This window comes from Phalacrocorax carbo, chromosome 2, assembly GCF_963921805.1.
Source record: "Phalacrocorax carbo chromosome 2, bPhaCar2.1, whole genome shotgun sequence".
NCBI lineage: Eukaryota > Metazoa > Chordata > Aves > Suliformes > Phalacrocoracidae > Phalacrocorax > Phalacrocorax carbo.
The window spans coordinates 30,199,654-30,219,607 of NC_087514.1; the positions used below are offsets into that span (position 1 = coordinate 30,199,654).

General features: G+C 39.3%; 1 long non-coding RNA gene across 1 annotated transcript; it reads left to right on the forward strand.

Annotated features, from left to right (window-relative positions):
* Nucleotides 1-1,529: 1,529 nt before the first annotated feature.
* Nucleotides 1,530-18,911, forward strand: LOC135311883 (uncharacterized). The gene is made up of 3 exons (XR_010371419.1): nucleotides 1,530-2,047; nucleotides 10,397-10,473; nucleotides 12,813-18,911. It is a non-coding gene; the product is annotated as an uncharacterized LOC135311883 (long non-coding RNA).
* The last annotated feature ends 1,043 nt before the right edge of the window (nucleotides 18,912-19,954 follow it).

Genomic DNA, 19,954 nt, shown 5'->3' on the forward strand with positions numbered 1-19,954 from the left:
TCATCTGAGAGCTAAATCTAAAAGCTGTAGTGAGTGTATTTAGGATAGAGCAAAACAGAAGGAGTACAAATAAAACAGCTTGGGTGAAACCTCACCCCCCACAGAATCCTGTGGCAAAATCCCCATTGATTTCATAGAGCCAAGACCTTACCCAGCAATCGCAGCACAAAGACAGCTGACACTGAACAACTTTTAGAGAGGGACAAAAGATTAAAAACTCAATATTCAGGATACAGTCAAGTTTAGATTCAGCTGAACTCTGAGCTGACATCCAGCACATGGTTTATTCAGCAGAGGAAAATTATAGATGTGACAGAATTTAAGTATGGTGTGAAGAACAGCCAAAAATCCAGCCTCTCTTTAAATCAAAATGCCAGTCTTTCTCTTTAATTTGATGCATAAAAAAAAACTCTCTATAATCTTCACAGGCTATAAGAGTTCAAGGATGACCTTCTAGCCTGGTCAGTTGTAAAGTAATCTTCTGAAATACTTGCCATGCCATAAGGCTAGCAACAATGGGAATGGGAGGGAACTGAGGGGAAAGAATAGGGCAAAAACAGTCTAGGCAAAAAGCAGCAGGGAAGACCAGAGTTCATTCTGGACAATCCTAGTGAATCTTTATGTGCTTGCTTCCACAATGCTACAGTTCTTAATATCCCAGAAATAACAGAAAAATACCTGTTGTCTTCTATGCCTTCTAAGATGTTACAACAGATTAAAGAAGAAATAGTAAATTATCTTGATAAAAAGTGCCCTGGGCATACTATGTAGCTTAAAGAACAGGGAAGGATGCAAATCCTTCAGAGCAGCAAATACTTTACAGTTCCAGCTGATACAAATGACAAAGGTCTATTGACTTCAGTATTGCAGTCTTTGATCTGATCTTGAATAGGTATCTCATTGTCTTCTGGAGGGGATCTGATGGCATCTGGAATAGCAGTGCCTCACTTTCTGCTCTGCAGAACACTGGCGTTTTTGAGCATCCTGACAATTAAGTGGAGAAAGCTCTGGATACTGTAGGTAAATGTTATGCAGAAAATTATTTTCTTAAATTAAAAATTACCTCCCAATGAAAATAACTTTTGTGCAAAAATGGTGTCATGGCTAAGGTATTTTTTATTTATGCCCTTAATTTCATGGCAAAATTACTAGTACTTACGCACTTCCAGAGGAATATTGAGGTTTAAAATAAAATATTTTAAAAATTATTCTATGGGAGAAGTTGATAGGTGTTCGATAAATATATTGCAAACAGAAAGGAAACTCAGTTTATTTGGAACTGTAGAATAGAAATAATACTGAAGTTTCAAAATTATTTTCAGTTCCTTGTAAGTGTAACATTACGTGCTGATGGGGGCATGTTCATTAAGGCCTGATCCTCGTGCAAGTTAATAATACACCTATTAACTTTAAGCGCATAACCAATTTCACTGCAGTCACAGTTAAATTTAAACCTGTGCCTCGCTGCTTGGCTGAACTAGGGCCTAAGGCTAACTGGATCTTCAGTATGGTTTTTGAAATATCTTAGAAGAGCCGCTGGAGTCAGCACCTGGGAGGAGGGCAGCAGCTCGGCTTACAACCGAGGTGCCTGAATGTCAGACAAGGTCTTTGGGCAGGGAGGAAGAAGCCGGCTGGCTTCCAGCGCTAAGGGAAAAGGGCTTATGCCCACAGCGCTTATCTGATACCCAGGGTCGGGGCAGGGGGGCATGTTGGAAGTTGGAGTTAAGTGGATTTGTACATAGCGCAGGAGCAAGAAACAGCACAGAGGATTCCTCAGAGTGTTGGAATTAACCTTCAGGTCTAATGTTCCTGTAGTTTTCAAATCACACTGAGCTTGGTCTGTTTGAGGAAGCAGTTGCCAAGAGAAAATATAAAATTTTGCCAGAAGAAATAATATTTTCCTTATATTTTCTGTAAAATTGTCAGCATTATTTTAAGGTACCTTTTAAATGCCTATAAACACCACTGAAAATCTGTTTTACCTGAGGAGTTAAATATCAGCTTTATGCTACAACGACAGCTCCTGATCCTTCAGGATTTAAAGAAAGTAAATAATTTTGTACATATTAGCAAGACCATTGCTGAATATTTATTTGTGTCTGCAAAGATAATCACATGTATGAGTGCTTGTGGTGTTGGGCACTTAAAAATGTACTAACTATAAAAAAAAGGGGGGGGGGGGGGGCGAAGGGGGAGGGGGCGTCAGACCTAATTCTACAAGGGTAGTGAACATTTCGTAGCATGTGTCAAAGACTAACTTATAGCTTTAAACAGAAGCAATTTCCAGGAGTCAGTCCTTTAGTTCCTTTGTATTCTTCTTAAATGCAGTGGTGCGTACTTCTCTTTCAACACTGCAATTATCATTAGTCTCAGAAATCACTTTGCAATTAATGAAAGTCTGAATTCTTCATGTTCACTGGGCAAAACCTTAATATAAACAAACACTTAATGCAAACTCATTCCAAGGTAATTAATAGTGCTAGCCTAATATATATCTGTTTAATATCTGACATACATCTGCAACAGGCAAGTTTCTGTTCTCACTGTTGTCTTCCTATTGCTGAAACTTGTACACTGGAAACTCAACAGTCAGGATTGGTCTACAGTAAATGAAAAGCAATCTGCAGTAACTGTTTTACCAAAGCCTTTTGTCTGAAGCAGCCAAGTGCAATAGTCATGGTCTTTCTTTAGATTTTGGGCAGATAGAAAGCTCTTTAGGTTTCTCAGGCCATTTACATTTCTGAAGCTCAAAATTTAAACCAGGAAGGCAGAAGTATCTTCCTGCCAGAACACAGATCAGAGAAGTTGCCTGCAGCAGGAAAATATTCAGTAGGTGTTTTCATGAATGGTCATGAAGAGGGAGGGACAAATATGCTACAGTTTCCCCAGAGTAATTGAATAATCCTCCAGGGAAGCAATGCCTTGGTAATCCTGCAGTGCATGAGTCAGCATTACAGTGCGTGGGAGAACTGTTCTCTTTTCTACAGCTCACAATGTAATTTGGACACTTTGCAAAACAAAGTTTTCAGATTTACAAGTTCAAGCTTCTGTAGAATTTTTTTTAGTCTTTACCGTAAATATGAACATGGGATTATAGCTCCTATTGTGTGTCACGAATGGGAAAGGGAAAAATAATTTACTAGATCAGTTCTGTACTGAGAGGGCAGAAAAGATGAGTTTCAGGAAGGCTTTAATCCCATCTACTTAGTTTCCAGAGATTTCCTCAAATGTATGGTATAAACACAGTCCCTGAGAGCACTCCCAGGCTAAAGAGAAAAGCAGCATGGGTATAACAGACCCCCAACTCCTTGTCTTTTCTCTAGTGCTCTGAGTGTGCTCTGGCCGTACACCCAGTAGTGTGTTTTGTCCACAGTGAATACAGTCCTAAGTTTGCACGTGAAGAAATGGAACATGAAATAGCTACCTGAATTATCCTCCATTTATCAGCTAACCTGTGGCAGATCTGGACATTAAATGTTTACCATCTGAATCCTAACGCTGTGCTTATCAACCAAGGCAGTTTCCATCCCACCTGGCCTTTGGTGCATAATATCTGCTAACTGTTCCTGTACCAGAGATCTATGGGAAACGCTCCAGGAATTTGCTCCTTCCTATGTGCTGTGCCTGATTATTTTTATTGATGACTAGTTAGAATTCCAGCAGTACATGTGTCTCAAACTCTTTATGTTTACATTGGCATGTAATGGTATTAATGCATTAAGGCATTCTATCCATCACTAAATTATGCATGCAGTCGGTAGCTGTTCTGATTAGCAATACATGGATATGGGTTGAATTACAATGGAAAGCTGCCTCTGTATATAGAGTAAAGGATGATTTTATTACTGTTACTTATGCCTGAAAAGAAAGGCCTTTCAGAAGGAAACCCTGGTTTTTTTGGTTTTTTTTTTGAAAATGGCATGATATGAAATCAGAAGTAGTCTTGTGAATTAGCTAGAAAGCTATTCCACTTTCTATCACTTCACTTCTGGTCTATCATTTATAGGACACCCTCCTGTAAAACACTTAAGACTTACAAATAGTGCCTCCTCACACTACACAGATTAGCTTGCACTCTCTGCCCATTTCTTTTAAAATTTACTTTATGTAATTTGCAAAACTTCTCTACAAAAGCAGGCTTTTGGATTTTGAAGAGATATCCATCCTTGTATATGTGTCTGATCAAGGGTTCTATTAAGCAATAGCTGGCAAAACTCAAGTATTCTTTAGTGTTAGAGCCTAATAAAAACTTTCCAAGTGCTTTTCTTTCTAGCCCTATACATCCCATTCCTGCATTCTGCGCTGTTTGCCTCTGTCATGATTTGGAATACACCACAGGAATACAGCAGACACAGGCCACGTATTAAACGAAAACCATATATTATACCAGTGTCACTGAAAATAACAGCTTGCAAAGAAAGAAATTCTGGTAACACTGTTAGGTAGCAGCAACAGCACTGGATTTCCTAGATGGCTAAAGTTCTTGATTAAAAACATTTTGGAAAATTGGGCTCTGGTGAAAATGAAAAATTTCCTGTGGAATTAATGTTCTTAACAGCAATAGCAAGGTTTCTATAAGGAATTATAAAGTTTTGATCATTAAACCTTTCCTCTACCATTCTTCTTTGTCACCTTTGGTTTTCAAAGCAGCGATGAAATTCTGAAATAATATAGTGAAAATGAGCCAAAGGGAGATTTCTTACTGAGAATTGAATGTAGAGAATATTACTTTGTTTCAAAGTTTCCCTATGAGCCGAGCAGAACGAGCAGAACTGAAGAAATGCAGCCTATCAGAAATGTCCCATGGGCACAAACTGGGATTTTTGATAAGGTGTAGTCCTTCTTTGGGCTACAGAGTGGTCTGAGGGAAGCTAGTCACGAGCCAACTACTCAGCATATCAACAACTATCAGGCGCTGAGAGAGTTCAGATCATTAAGCACCAATCCCAGGAGTTTCAGTGAAGTTATTGTTGTTTACTAGAATTGCTTAAAGCTCAGTGTTCTGTGTGCTGAATATCATGTCTAATGATACTCAGGGTTTGTAACATTTTTACTTGCATGGGTGAACCTTTGCTTTTCTTTAAGAGCTGGGGAATTAGAGAGTTGCATAAAGGTAAAGCACTATTGCAATATAAGTAATAACATATAATGTGCTCCCATAAATAATATTGTCTGTCAGGTGCTGCAAGTGTCTGTCATGTAACGTAGACCTTTGACAACATAGCCCAGTCCTTTTCCGTGGGTTCACTTCTTGTTCCAGAACTGTAAACCCTTCATTTTCTCAGCCTGAGACCCAATGATCCTTCTGATTTTGAGATCACATCTCCCATCCATTCTTGTATTTCTACCTTCCTGCTGCCAAATCATTGGCATTGTCATCTGGATATAGATACAAATGTCTGTCTACCACAACTATTGAATTCATAATTGTGGATTAGATTCAGTGTTTGTTTCCACTCCTGCCTGGACCTCAACCAGCACTGACACTTTATCAGTCTTCAGACTTACTTTGCGTGTATCTAGCAAACCTCCTCTGTCAGGATTTGAAATAGAAGTAAACTGCCAGATAATTGGAAAGGTCATGGGTTTTTTTAAAACCCATTTTTAAAGAATATTTTTATATTTTAAAATTTATTTAAATTTATTTTATTAAATTTATTATTAAATTTAAATTTATTTAGATTTATTTTTATATTTTTAAAGAATAAAAATATTAAAGCAGGTTGCCAAAAAAAGAAATAGGACCAAGGGTTATTTTCATATTTTATTAGTAGCATCTTTACAGGCCACACTCTCTCATATGGCTATTTAATTTGTGATTACAAAACATGTTACTATTTGAGCATTCAGAGACATACGCCTAATTCAGGTGCTGACTGTTTTATTCAGTATCAGTATAGCATCATAAATAACCTGTATAGAAATTATCACACTCTACCTCAGTTATCATTAGTCAGAGCCATGGTCTCCCATATCAGTAGTGACATGAAAAAGATGAAACTTATTCCTCCATATCTATCAAGAAAGTGAAATCTAAAACATGTTTTAGTTCATTACAGTATTGGGTGTTTTATGGTAAGGAGCTATGGGTCCAGAGTCTCGTCTGGTGTAAAACAAATAAAAGGGTGAAATTAATAAATTTGCTTTACTCTGGACTGGCCAAGGTTGCAGCCACAGCTCTTAAGGAAATGAATTGTAGACATTGCTATCATCCTTTTTTTCATCCACTTCATTACAAGTGAGATATTACTTCATTTCCCAGGCCTGTGTCACCTTTTACTTGTACAACACCCCAGAACAGAACATAAATTGAACCTGCAGGTCTCTGTTAGCATGTGTTGTGTGGCAAGAAAAAAATGTAAAGTTACATAGAGCCTAGATTTAAGGGTGGCAGTGTTTGCATGCAGAAGGATGTCTGCCCATCAGATGAGCAGTGTCGCCCCAGCCAGTCTGACCTTTTCCCATGTCTCGTCTCTACCTCCCAGGGCTACGGCAGAGCGCCGTTGCTTGCATTGGAGTAGGCATCTCAAAGAGGCACATCTCCTCCACCGACTTCACCCACTGCCATTTACTTCTTTCTAGGACACCAGGAGGTATCAAGCATTCACAAAACTTTTTTTCTAACATTTGGTCATTAGTGGAAATCCAAGCTCTCCCCCCAACCTGTCTCCTAGATGGACAAGGACATCTGACCTACCAGCCGTGGGGGATGCAGGTGAAAGCAGTGGGGAAAGCAGGGTGTCCAAGCACCCAAAGTGCCAGGTCTGGGCAGCTGAAGCTGCTCTGGGTCCCACTGCTTTGGTCCTCCCCACTTGACAGCCCTGTGCCGAGCCGCTTCACTGCACAGCCTGGCAGGCAGCTGGCAGGAAGAAGTTGGGTTTGCATGGGGTTAGTAGCGTGAGGGGACTGAGGGAAGGCAGAAGGGGACCGTGCAGGGAGGTGGGCCAAGAGCAAGAGGTACTGAAACAGTGGTAAGGGTGGTGCGGGCTGATGGAGGAACAACATGTGAAGAACCAAATCCTCATGAACAGACACTTGCACAGTTAAAAAAGCTTTCACTTTTTCATTTATATATCTTTTCATTTGCATCTTGGATCATGTTTATCAGAAGCTTTTTTTATTATTATTTTTAGTCTGAGAAATTAAAGATGGTGAGTCAGTGTTCACCTCCATGTGTTATACTGAGCTGCCACAGAGGACAGCCCATTTTTCACACAACAGCAACACATTTTTCAGGTCTTCCTAAGCTTTATTTTAAATTCTGTTGTTTCATTGCTCTGAAAAGATATTGCTACAACAAGACTGTATTGCAGTGGGGAATGCAACAGGGTTATATCGAGGAGATTTTTATTAAATCATAGTGATGTATACAGATACACAAAACAAAATTCTGCCAGAAGATAAATCCCATTCTTAAAGCCTACAGTACATTATTAGACTTGCAGCACACATGAGCTAGGAGAGATCTAATGAACTATGTCAAAGTGTCTTACAAAACATCTGATAGTGAGAAATATTTATGGTTGATTTTTAACTGAATAATGGGTTTGATTTTAAAATCCAACACATTAATCAGTTAGCTGTAAGATGGCGTCATGAACCCTAGAACATGGCTGTTCATAATACTGGGGTATATAACTGTCCTGATTTTGGATGAGATAGAGTTAATTTTCTTCCCAGTAGCTGGTATAGTGCTGTGTTTTGGATTTAGTATGAGAATAATGTGATAACACACCCATGTTACTAAACAGTGCTTATACTAAGTCAAGAACTTTTCAGCTTCCCATGGTGAAAATGGTGCTTCCCAGGTAGGTGCACAAGAAATTTGGGGGGACATAGCCGGGGCAGCTGATCCCAACTGACCAAAGGGATATCCCACACCATGTAATGTCATGCTCAATATATAAACTGGGGGGAGTTGGTCAGGGGGGCAACAATCACTACTTAGGGATGGGCTGGACATCAGTCAGTGGGTGGTGAGTGGTTGCATCGCTTGGTCTTTTCTTTTCTTTTCTTTTCTTTTCTTTTCTTTTCTTTTCTTTTCTTTTCTTTTCTTTTCTTTTCTTTTCTTTTCTTTTCTTTTCTTTTCTTTTCTTTTCTTTTCTTTTCTTTTCTTTTCTTTTCTTTTCTTTTCTTTTCTTTTCTTTTCTTTTCTTTTCTTTTCTTTTCTTTTCTTTTCTTTTTCTTTTCTTTTCTTTTCTTTTCTTTTCTTTTCTTTTCTTTTCTTTTCTTTTCTTTTCTTTTCTTTTCTTTTCTTTTCTTTTCTTTTCTTTTCTTTTCTTTTCTTTTCTTTTCTTTTCTTTTCTTTTCTTTTCTTTTCTTTTCTTTTCTTTTCTTTTCTTTTCTTTTCTTTTCTTTTCTTTTCTTTTCTTTTCTTTTCTTTTCTTTTCTTTTCTTTTCTTTTCTTTTCTTTTCTTTTCTTTTCTTTTCTTTTCTTTTCTTTTCTTTTCTTTTTCTTTTCCTTTCTTTCCTTTCCTTTCCTTTCCTTTCCTTTCCTTTCCTTTCCTTTCCTTTCCTTTCCTTTCCTTTCCTTTCCTTTCCTTTCCTTTCCTTTCCTTTCCTTTCCTTTCCTTTCCTTTCCTTTCCTTTCCTTTCCTTTCCTTTCCTTTCCCTTTCCTTTCCTTTCCTTTCCTTTCCTTTCCTTTCCTTTCCTTTCCTTTCCTTTCCTTTCCTTTCCTTTCCTTTCCTTTCCTTTCCTTTCCTTTCCTTTCCTTCCCTTCCCTTCCCTTCCCTTCCCTTCCCTTCCCTTCCCTTCCCTTCTCCCTTCCCTTCCTTCCCTCCCTTCCCTTCCCTTCCCTTCCCTTCCCTTCCCTTCCTTCCCTTACCCTTCCCTTCCCTTCCCTTCCCTTCCCCTTCCCCTTCCCTTCCCTTCCCTTCCCTTCCCTTCCTTCCCTTCCCTTCCCTTCCCTTCCCTTCCCTTCCCTTCCCCTTCCCTTCCCTTCCTTCCCTTCCCTTCCCTTCCTTCCCTTCCCTTCCTTCCCTTCCCTTCCCTTCCCTTCCCTTCCCTTCCCTTCCCTTCCCTTCCCTTCCCTTCCTTCCCTTCCCTTCCCTTCCCTTCCCTTCCCTTCCCTTCCCTTCCCTTCCCTTCCCTTCCCTTTCCTTTCCTTCCCTTTCCTTTCCCTCTCCTCTCCTCCCCTCCCTTTCCCTTTCCCTTTCCCTTTCCCTTTCCCTTTCCCTTTCCCTTTCCCTTTCCCTTTCCATTATTATTTTCAGTCATTAAACTGTTTTTATCTCAACCTATGAGTTTTCTTACTTCTGCCCTTCTGATTCTCTCCCCCTTCCCACTGTGGGGAGGGATGGTGAGTGAGCAGCCGTGTGGGGCTTGGTTGCTAACTGGGGTTAAACCACGACAATAACCATAAAAACAATAACACTTCTATGTACAATACTGTTAACCGCCTAAGGCTTCTCCTATCTGTAGATAGCCATTATTTATTGAGTCAAGAACAAAATTATTAAGGAGGCATGAAAACACACTCAAATATAAACAACTGTTTTTTTCAAAAAGTTTTTTTATTTTTTCGTCTGTGTCTTTCTGTTTGCCTCCTGACAGATAATACAGGTGATTCAATTTTCAGACTATACACTTCTATTCTTCCTCTTGATTACATAGCTATTCTAGATTAACACGGAGATATTTCTAACTTTTTATTTTAACTTTAAAAAAATATAGATACATAAGAATTAAATCCTACTTTAGCCTTCTAATTCTTTGATTTAGTTTATCTCTTCTGCTGTGTTTTTATAATACCACTCTGCAACTGAGAAAAACGGGAGTAAAGAACACATAACAAGTTCTATAAAATATTGAAATTCATGTATTGAAGCTACAGAGTCACTCCAATTGAAAATTTATTACAATAGAGAAAGAAAGATGAAGAAATATTATTTATGCTTTAACAAGGATGTGAACTTCATTCTTTTTAATCACATGACCTAAGATATAGTTCTTATGATCTAAGATATACTGATGAATTTCAGCATCAGCACAGTTGTTCCAACATTACCAGGTATCATTCAGTAACTTACCTTTTGCTTACCTTTTGTCATCACTTTTTCTCTTTGTGATCATTGATCATTAATTCCTAGTCATTAAATATTCTTCTACACATTGAAAATATTACTAAGGTCAGAACTCTTTTTAATCCCAAAACTAAAGAGTGCAGGATTCCCAGGCATTACTGTATTGTTATTTTAAATCTATTTTAAGTATAACATTTTTTAAACATAGTGCTCTTACTAGTTACACTGGTTTCTTGCATTTGGTTGCAAATGACAGTGTGTGTATGCTCATAGTGACTAATCCTGTACCTTTGTAGATGCTGGAAGCAGAAATGGGTTATTCCTAAAACCTCTGAGTTAGTGAAGGTCTAAAATATTTCTTTTTTTCTTTCAGAAGTTTCTGTTTGAGAAGGTGACTAATGACCTCCTATGGGACTATGTGTTGAAGCAATTTCTTTAAGCTTACCCAGAGTAAGAGGACACATGCTGATGCCTCTGGTATCAATTAATTAATTTTCTTTTATAAATACATAAGTTGCAAGTATTCATTCAGCCTTAATCAATGTTTTGTAACAGTAAAATTTACCCTTTGATTTTCATAACACTTTGTGCAGAGTAATTTCCAGCACAGTGGGGAGCTCCATTTTTAAGAGAGAAGAGCAAGTCTGTTCTAGAAAGAAAGATTAAGGACACGTATATATATACCCTTCATACTTATAGTGATTTCTATTTTCCCTTAGACTACCAAGTTAAATGATTAAAAGTTTTATTTACTGGCTAATTACTTAAACAATGCAATGAGAATACGATATATATTTCAGAGGAAGGCAAGATTTTGGAGTTTTCGTTTAGTTATAGGATACCAGAAAAAAAAGTGCAGTTGCAGTAGAACACAGACTAAGTATGAGTAAAAAAATCCCACGCTATAGCTAAGCAGGCAAATCTTACTCTGTGTTGCATTCACAAGAGCTGACAATGATGTGGGAGGTAATTATTCCTTCTACTTGATCCCAGAAAGACAGGAAACATTTTTCTCCCTTCCATTGCTATAAAATGTTATTGCAAAGAAGATGATTATAAATTGTTCTTCAGGGCCAATGGAGTAAGAACAAACACAAATTAGCTTAAATTTCACCAAAAGTGATCTCACTGAGTATAAGAGAAGGCTTCTGTTTGACTGCGAAAGCACTGAAAGTGTTCTCCTATGGAAATTGTGAAGCCTCCTTCACTGGAGGTTTTTAGAATAGATTAGATGAACATCTGTGAGGGATGATCTCAGTGTAGACCATTGACCAGCTTCAGTCCAAAGGACTGGAGCAGACGGTCTTCCCAGGTTTTGTATTTCTGCTGTTCTGTGAATTTAATTGAGGTTACCACCAGCTGGATCTCTTCTTGTTACACTTCATGTTGCATAAACGTCTTTCTTGCTGTATAAACTTCATGTTTGTAATACTGTGAATGTAAAGGGATTCAATGAACTTCCTGTTATTCAAGTAATCTCACTGCTGCATTTCTGGGGAAAAATTTGCAGTGCCCCTCTCTAATTGCATGTCACAAGTTTGAGCTGACGTGAAGTCAAAGTAAGCAGCAGCTTAGAGCCCTGATGTCCAGTGCAAGTTCTGACTCTTGCCTCTCTCCTGGCTGTGCTCCTACTGCCAGAACCAGCAGCTTTCTGCCGCCAGATATTCCATCTCTTCCTTTGGCAGCAGGATCAAAAAAAGATGTGCTATTTTCAGAGTTTCTCCTGCAATACAGTCATGACATAGGGTATGAAACTGCTAGTTAAACTCCTCAAGGCATTTAAGGAAAGGTTCTTGGAAGTGTCAGTGTTTCTTTAGATGTGTTACTGTGCTACAGTGGCTCTTCTTAGTACAGTTTGCCACAGTCTGAGTAGTGCCTGCAGGCCCTCTGTGACCTGGTCTATCAGGCTGCCTCACGCAGCATGGTAGGGACAGCCCCACACATCTGCCCTATCTCATAACACATAACTTAAGTTGGAGGTGCAGACGACGACAGCCCAGAGCGATCTGTGGTAATTCCATGGCGAGATGACACTTGGGATATCTCTCTTGCTGTCTGCATGCAACCCCTGGCACGTCATTGCAATGCTAAGCATAAGAAAGCTACAGTCACCAGAGGACTTAAGACTCTCAGTCTGAAAAGTGTGGAAGAAATTAACTGGGACTTCAGGTTGTCTTTGCTGCTTTAGTCATCAAAATGCAACATTTTGCTTTGCCTTATTTTAGACTCATCCAAGTCCACAGTCACTTATATGCTTATTAGCAAAGTCCCTAAACCTTTACCTTTGAGTATGCCAGAAATGCCTCATTTTAAAAAATATCTAATTCTCAGAAGCCATTTGATGCATAACTCCCTTTACAGATTAGGTCCTCTCCATCTCTCTTGCTCAACTGACAATCGTTTTCAGTCCACATCTATTAGAAAACGCCCTGCACAAAATATAGAGTTGCAGTACCTCAGACCTCTAATGATCTTCAACAGTTTGAGCCCTCACAGAAGGAGAAACAAGGCCCAGAATACATTTTCTAAGAAAGTACTTGATAGTAGGCTGGAGTGGAGTTCTCTTAACTTCCACTTTCCAGGGAATAATTAAATATTCATTAGATCAGAGGAAGGAAAGAAGAACTAAGTGGCTAAGCCTTGGGTTTCTTGTGGACAGAGTACTTTTCAAATATTTAAATTTTGAACTGGAGGAGAGAGCAGAAAGTGAGATTCTTCTCTTCTCCCAGATGAGAATCATAAGAAAGCAGTGAGCTATAGAGACATGTTCATTCTTGTCTTTTTTCTAGGGCACAATGAATAGTTAACAAGTCTACAAGGATGGATATAGCTTCTACAAGAGCAACTGAGAAGAATGTTCTCTTTTCCATCCCGAGGTAGCATCTGCTCCAGTGGTTTGGGAACTGAAAATGTAGGTTCAGCCACCTTACAGAACATGAATGAACCTATTCCAGTTGCACTTCTATTACATAAATCCACAGCTAAGTCCACTTATGGAGGAGCCACTGCTAAGGCCATAATTTGTGAGAAGGACTGGCAGAAGGACCTCACACCAAGGTGGAGCTGATGGTTTGAAATCAGTATGGGAGTAGGGGGCTCCCCACAGGCTAGAGCTGTGATCTGAATCTTATCAGTTTCTGTTGGCTAACGCGTGCCACTTGCATAGCTTGCTGGCTTTGGGGGTATCATATGCCTAGAGCCTACTAGCCACGTAACTCAGAGCTGAGGTATCCTGACAGTTGAGTGGTTTAATAATGAGTTAAAACTTCCTTGTGAGCCTAGCTCTGGATTTCACATTTTCAGTCTCCACTGTAGTTGGCTGTATTTCAGGAAGGAACGATGGAAGAATTGTTGCTATTTTATATTGTTGCTAAGATGCCAAGGTTTCTGGACATCTTCCAAAGGTGAGCGTTATCTCAGTGGGTCAGCTGCCAAGAAAACTCTTGCTTCTTGTACACACAGGTTTTACCCTTGTGATTCATGGTGTCATTATTTCAATGGATGTAGCCGTCACAAGAGATTATGGCCAGACTTACACTGCCCTTCAGGTAACATGAATCCAGAGACCTGAAATCTTGAATGGGAGCTGGTATTTATAATCTAGTTAAATAAGACTTAGGTACCAACTAAGTTCTCAGATGACCTCTCTCAGTAGATGTTATATGTAACTGAATGGCTAACTGGTCTGAAGCCATTCAAGCTGATGGTTTCAGGGTTATGTATAGAAGACTTTTCTCAACAGTCACAAAATTATGTGGCCACAAACAGACCACAAGTCCACATTGGAGAGGACTGTCTGCAGTCATGCACATGAAAAGAACTCTTTCCTAGCCATGACTCTGAGTATTCAGACATAGAGCTAGACATTTTCAGTGTTTACTCAGCTTTTTAGGGGGAGAGGAGACAAACAGGTCCTTGTCAAAATTAAAAAAAAAATATTGAAATAAAAGAAAATGTTTGTTTAAATAAAGGCTCTTTCATTTAGAGAATGAGCTTGAACAAAGCATTTCAACTCTTCAGAACTATCTGAAAACGAGTGATTCAGTCCCATATGAAAATATTGTATCAAAGAGAAGATTATAATCTTTAATTGCTCCTCTACCATGCCATTTCTGACTCCTCTCCAGAGTTTGAGAAACAGTCAGCATCAGCAGGGTGAATCATCCATACTGTGTTCAGCCCTGTTTGGCAAACTGCAAACAGCCATCTCCTGGGACTCTGCTCCAGTTTGCACGCTTATGCCTGCTGGAGGCCCTAGCTAAAATAAGGAACACCACAACTGCAATGTGCATTTATTCTGCTTCCTGACAAAATAAAAGTAGATGAATACAAAATAGTCTTTGAGGGGTGGAAGGCAGGATGTTTGGGGAGTGAGGATATCTGAAGGAGAACCTTTTAAACTTTCTGAAGGCTGGTGAAGAGCATGAGACAGAAGTGTGGTCAGCAGAGCAATTTATGTGGAAACTTGCTGGACTCCTTGTGGGAATCACAAAAGGGTTTATATATTTGGAGTCAAAGGTTAAATCAAGGGTGAACCACCTCCAGTGGAGTTTATTCCTCACTTCTAATTTGGGTAGTTTACACTCTTCTCACATATGCCAAGTAAGAAAATCTATCCACGCTTCATTTTCTATTACTGAGTTGTTTTCAGTCACTAACTTTTCATTGTTTCTTTCTTAAGGATATTGAATTTATCACAAGACTAGAAGCTGACATTCTAGGAATTTTATAGTATGAAACATGCCATCTACTAAGTGAGATAACTGTAGTGGGAAAAAAAATCATGTTTCCTAAGAGGCCATTGAGCAGTGTGCAGCTAAATCTGGCAGAGAACTGAATGCTTGCATTTTCCATTGATGTCAGCTCTCAGGACAGTGTCTTATAAAGTGGGATGCTGTCTGAAGTATTGCAGACTGGCAGTGAGTGGGTAGATTTAAAATAGGTTACGAAATTAGTGACATAAGGGAACACATAGCCTGAAAGGATGATGTTTTTAATGCGTCTTGATACTTTGCTATGTATTCAGAGCCACCCTACTAAGTGTATTGGGTGTTTTTGCAATGTTTATAACCAAAAAGCTCTGCTACATCATTCCTATAACCCAGAATTATTTTAATTTTTCTGACAGGCAGGCAGTTTTGAGGTTCTATTACCCTTTACAAGTCCTAATAAATGGATAATCAGTGGGAGCACATCTCTAGTCACTCTTCTGTGACTATTTGAGATTACCTGATCTAGAGAGATCTAATGACAGTAATTCTATTGCTTCCAAGGGTGTCTCATTGAATCAGTCTGTTCCTTTCCTGACAGGCTGCTTTCTATATATTATAACAGAACACACTGGACTTTGAACTGCCAACTCTATCTAAAATTACATGAAATCTCTGTTATCTGGAATCAGTTCATTCACTAAGTGAAAGTCACCTTGAAATGCTTTGAATGTCCTTGATTCCCTCAAATATGCATTTGATTTCCAAATTCAGTGATTATTGCTTGTAATAACATCAAGCGAAATATGCAAGAAGACAGGAAGTGTTAATGATGGCTCACAAGGCGAGGTTTCCAGCAGAAGTCTGACCAAAAGAATCAAAGTCAGTTCCCGTTTAAGACCAGGAATAAATTGCAGAGCTCTTTTTAGCTATTCCAGCTTGTGACTCACTATGCAAAGCAGTGTTGGCTCTAAGACATCTTTCTGTTTCACCCAGCAATAGAACTAGCCTGGAGACTAAAGAGTAGCAGGATGCAGGGAACTATCAGCTATGAAAAATGTCACAATTTATGGAACTTTTAAAAATAATAAACTGAAGCACCAAAAAGACAAAGGTTTCACTTTTGTAATATTTTTTTAAATTGGCTTCTGGTTTTCCTTAATTTCTTCTCCAAATGAAATTTACCACAGAAAATGTAGCCATTTTTGAGTTTGTTGTAGGCTGACAAAAATGTGTTGACTTACTCACTGCTTTGCCCTATTGTTCATCTAGAAACACTAGAAAACACTAGAAAACCTAGAAAAAAACTTCTTTCCTGTGCGGGTGCCAGAGCAGTGGAACCAGCTGCCCAGGGAGGCTGTGGAGTCTCCTTCCCTGGAGACATTCAAAACTCACATTGGACGTGTTCCTGTGCCCCCTGCTCTGGGTGTCCCTGCTCAAGCAGGGGGGTTGGACAAGATGATCTCCAGAGGTCCCTTCCAACCCTGTGATTCTGTGATTCATTTTCTTTCATTCTGTAGGGGACTGAGATCTTTCAATCCCTCAAAGGAAGGATTCTGGATCAGCTGGGATGAGATGTTCTCATGAAAATATTCAGATATGCAATTATTATGTGATACGTCCTTACATGTCCTCAGAGCTCACTAAGTCATATGATACTCCGTTCCCCTGTGGAAAAGCCAGCCTATAATCTTCCCTTCCCCCATTTCGTGGGAGAAGTCAGTTGAGATATATGCAAAGGGTGTGGGCAATTTAGGTCAAATACAGGGATGAGGTAAGACGCTTTGTAATCTATGCATTGTTTATTGGGTGTAAATGATGCTGGATGGCTAGATCCTGTGAGTTTCTGGTAGTCACTGTCTTGAACAAAATCGAGCTACCCCATGGCAGCGTCTACAGAAAAGCAGCAACAGTCTCCCTGGTCTCTTTCCGCTGTCGAGAGGATGTACATTTGCTGGTTAGGTCCTTGAAATAAAAAAGTTTTCAGATTCCCTGAAGGCTTCCTGTTGCTGGAAATGCATGGATTTAACAAACCTCTGGCAGCTTCACCTGTAAAACCAGAAAATAACCCTGCCTCTTATGTGTTATTAACAGGAATCCCCCATGTCATTCTTTCCGAAATTTCAAATCTTAGGGATATTCTGCCCCACAAGAGCCAGATGGGGAGGTAATTGTCATTACACGTTGCAGTGCAGTGTAACGGCTTTATTTATCTCTGTGTACTGTAAAAGTGAAAGGAGAATGCCCAAGCCATAAAGCCTTTGCTTGTCCTTCTGAATTCCTCAAGAAGGGAAGCTAACCTTTTAATCAAGATCTACCAATGATATATTTTCACCTTTGCACCCTTTCACTCCTTTAAAAATTGGCAACTGTGTCTACATCTGTGTCTACATTTTTGGGGGAAATATATAATTCGAAGTCAAAAAAATATATATTGAAGATATATTAAGATTTAGGTGGCCTAATCTAAATATTCCATTCTTTCATTATGATTTAAGTCTTCTGGGTGATTTGTACAGTAGATAATATACAATGACAATGCAGCTGATCACATTGATTATCACTAGGCTCTTAAACTCCAGAGGATCTCTACCACTTGACCGACAACCAAAAAATTTCAACAAGAAAACTTTTCCAGGAGAATGCTATAAAGAGATCTCATCCGGGTCTATCAAATCCAGCAGAATATCCCCATGTTGTCAATAAACTTTGGCCTAAGACCTTAACTAGGGAAACTTATTTCAATGTTTTTGCACCATTAACCCCTGGCAGTTGCATGATAACAGGTCTCTTAATAAACCCTTTTATTAAATGCTTCATGCAGTTTGTGACAATATGCCAGTATATATGTACCTTATTTTATACCACTTGTCTTCTTCTTCTAAGACATTTACATTCTGCAGGAAAAAAACCCCAACGACTCATAGGAATACATTTTTTAAAATCGTTTATAATATTGCTTCTTAAGTGCACTTCTAAGTTCCACTGCATGCAGACAGATATGAGAGAGTATTTTTTTGTTTGTTCATTAAGTGTCCATGGAGATATACAAAGTGAATAAAACATGAAGGAGAGGCCACAATGGTGTTATTCCGGTGAGAGAATCAACTTGTGGTGCTCAGTGGATATCAGGGAAAAATCTGATTAAAAGTCATTGCTAAAATCTCTTTTACAATGGAAATCTGTTTTCAATCTCTACTGCAGAAGAAATAATATATCTCTGGTAATGCTTGTTGAAAAGTTGTTGCCATGAAACTGTGCAGGCCAAGAAGAAAAAAAAAATCTCTGTCTTGGCTTGGTTTACAGAGCTGTGCAAGGAAAAAGAATGTACAAAGCATGCTTTTACCCTCTGTATTGCCTGTGACTGTAAAAGGTTACAGCCCACGGGTGAAAGGGGCTTCTTAGAGATGTTACTTGCAGTCCTCTTCAAAAGGAGCAAGAAGGTGGTAGACCCTTGACTGCAGTCATCCCCATTTCCCCAGGTCCAGGCTAAAGTAGCTGCTATTGACTGGCAGGGGCTGGCCTGGAGAAAAACTCTCCTCTTAGATATCTCAGTAATACTGTGATTTGAGTAAGCTCTTGTCTGTAACCATGTCCATAAGCTACCTGCTGCTCCCAGAGATGAGTACAGTGGGTTCAGGAGTAACAGATTTGGAGAGAAAAGGTGGTGTTAATCTGGTAATGCAGCATGGAAGGGGCTGTGTGAGCAATAGAGAAGGGGCCTGGTATTGGGGAAGCAGCTCAACAGGAAAGCATGAAGATGGGTCTTTAATGTACTCCAAGGTGGATATTCTTAGGCTATATCCGGTGGCCTTAATTTAACCTCTTGGTAAGTCCACCAACTTCCTAAGGGTTAGGCATAGCCTACAGGTTGGTTTGCTACTCTGCTTTGAGGGCATTTGAGGCCATTAAAAACCTCTTTTTAGAAGAGCGTGGCTGACTGTGGGGTCTGATAGAGTGGGGGAGTTCGTCTGGTTTAGACAGTATGCCTTGAGGCTGTTCACTCAGTGGGGAGCCGATTAGAGCAGCTAGTCAACATGTAAATTCACCTTCCTTATCACTTCTCTGTGAACTACCTCTGGATTAGAGTCGTTCCTCAATGAAACTGATAATCAAAGTGGATTTTTTAAAAACTGAATTTATTTGGTCTTTTTCTGAAAAATAAACCTTAGTTTTTGTCTTGGAAATCTTTCTTAATCGCTTGTCCTAAACATATATGCACCCCTCAGGGATACTGGTCCCCTTCCCCCATACCAGACTGTGAACTTTCTTTAACCCAGCCCTTCCCATTCATTAAAATGCCTCTTTGACCTGAGTTATAAAGCAGTTGACCTTTCCACCTCCACACCCCTCATTCATATGCAATTCTTCCAAGCTATCTACATGTCACAGGCCATCTTTATGGGTGAATACAAAGAGCAGTTAAACTTAACTACCTAACAACGTCTATTTCTAAAAGCCCTCAACATCTGAAACGTATTTTAGCATGTATAAAATATGACATTGCTGGGCATCTCTGCTTCTCGCAGTGACTAGTCATATGGGGAAGTGGGATGGCAGGCAGCTGTCCTCACCTCTGGCTGGGTCAAAGCTTTGGGGTGAAGACACTGTGCAGGATTGTGACAAATATTCCTCTTAAAGAAGTAAGCTTAAAAAAAAAGAAAGTAGGCAAAGCATCCCACTCCCTCTGTACCTGTGTACTGTAAACTTTGTCCCTTAGTACAATAAAGAAACCCAAGAGACCAAAATTATGTTTAGTTTCCTTACAGTCTCCCCAGACTGAGAGCTCGGGACACAGTGCAATTGTGTCTTCTGAGCAAGAGACACATCTTGCAATTTTATGTGTGTCAAGCTTAATGGACCTCTAACACTGTCTGCTGCTTTTGGAAAGGGCTTTTTTTCCTTCACTGCCATAACCCTTAGATAAATATTTACTTCTAAAAAAGCCTCTCAAAATGACTGTGTTTTGTGAGTACAATACACTTGCTTTGCACAGATGTAAATAATAGCCAAGATACAAGAGAAGGGAAAAAACTACTCAAATACCTTTTATTATGAATAATATCAAATTTTCTGCTACCAGCTGCTGTACAGCATGCAGGTTCTTTACAATACATCCCAGAGCCATCTTACACATAAAAAAAATATGGCATGAAATAGGCCAGCAAATAGCATTAATTCTTCTTTTGGCATCTGATATGTGGTGCCACCATATGCTGATC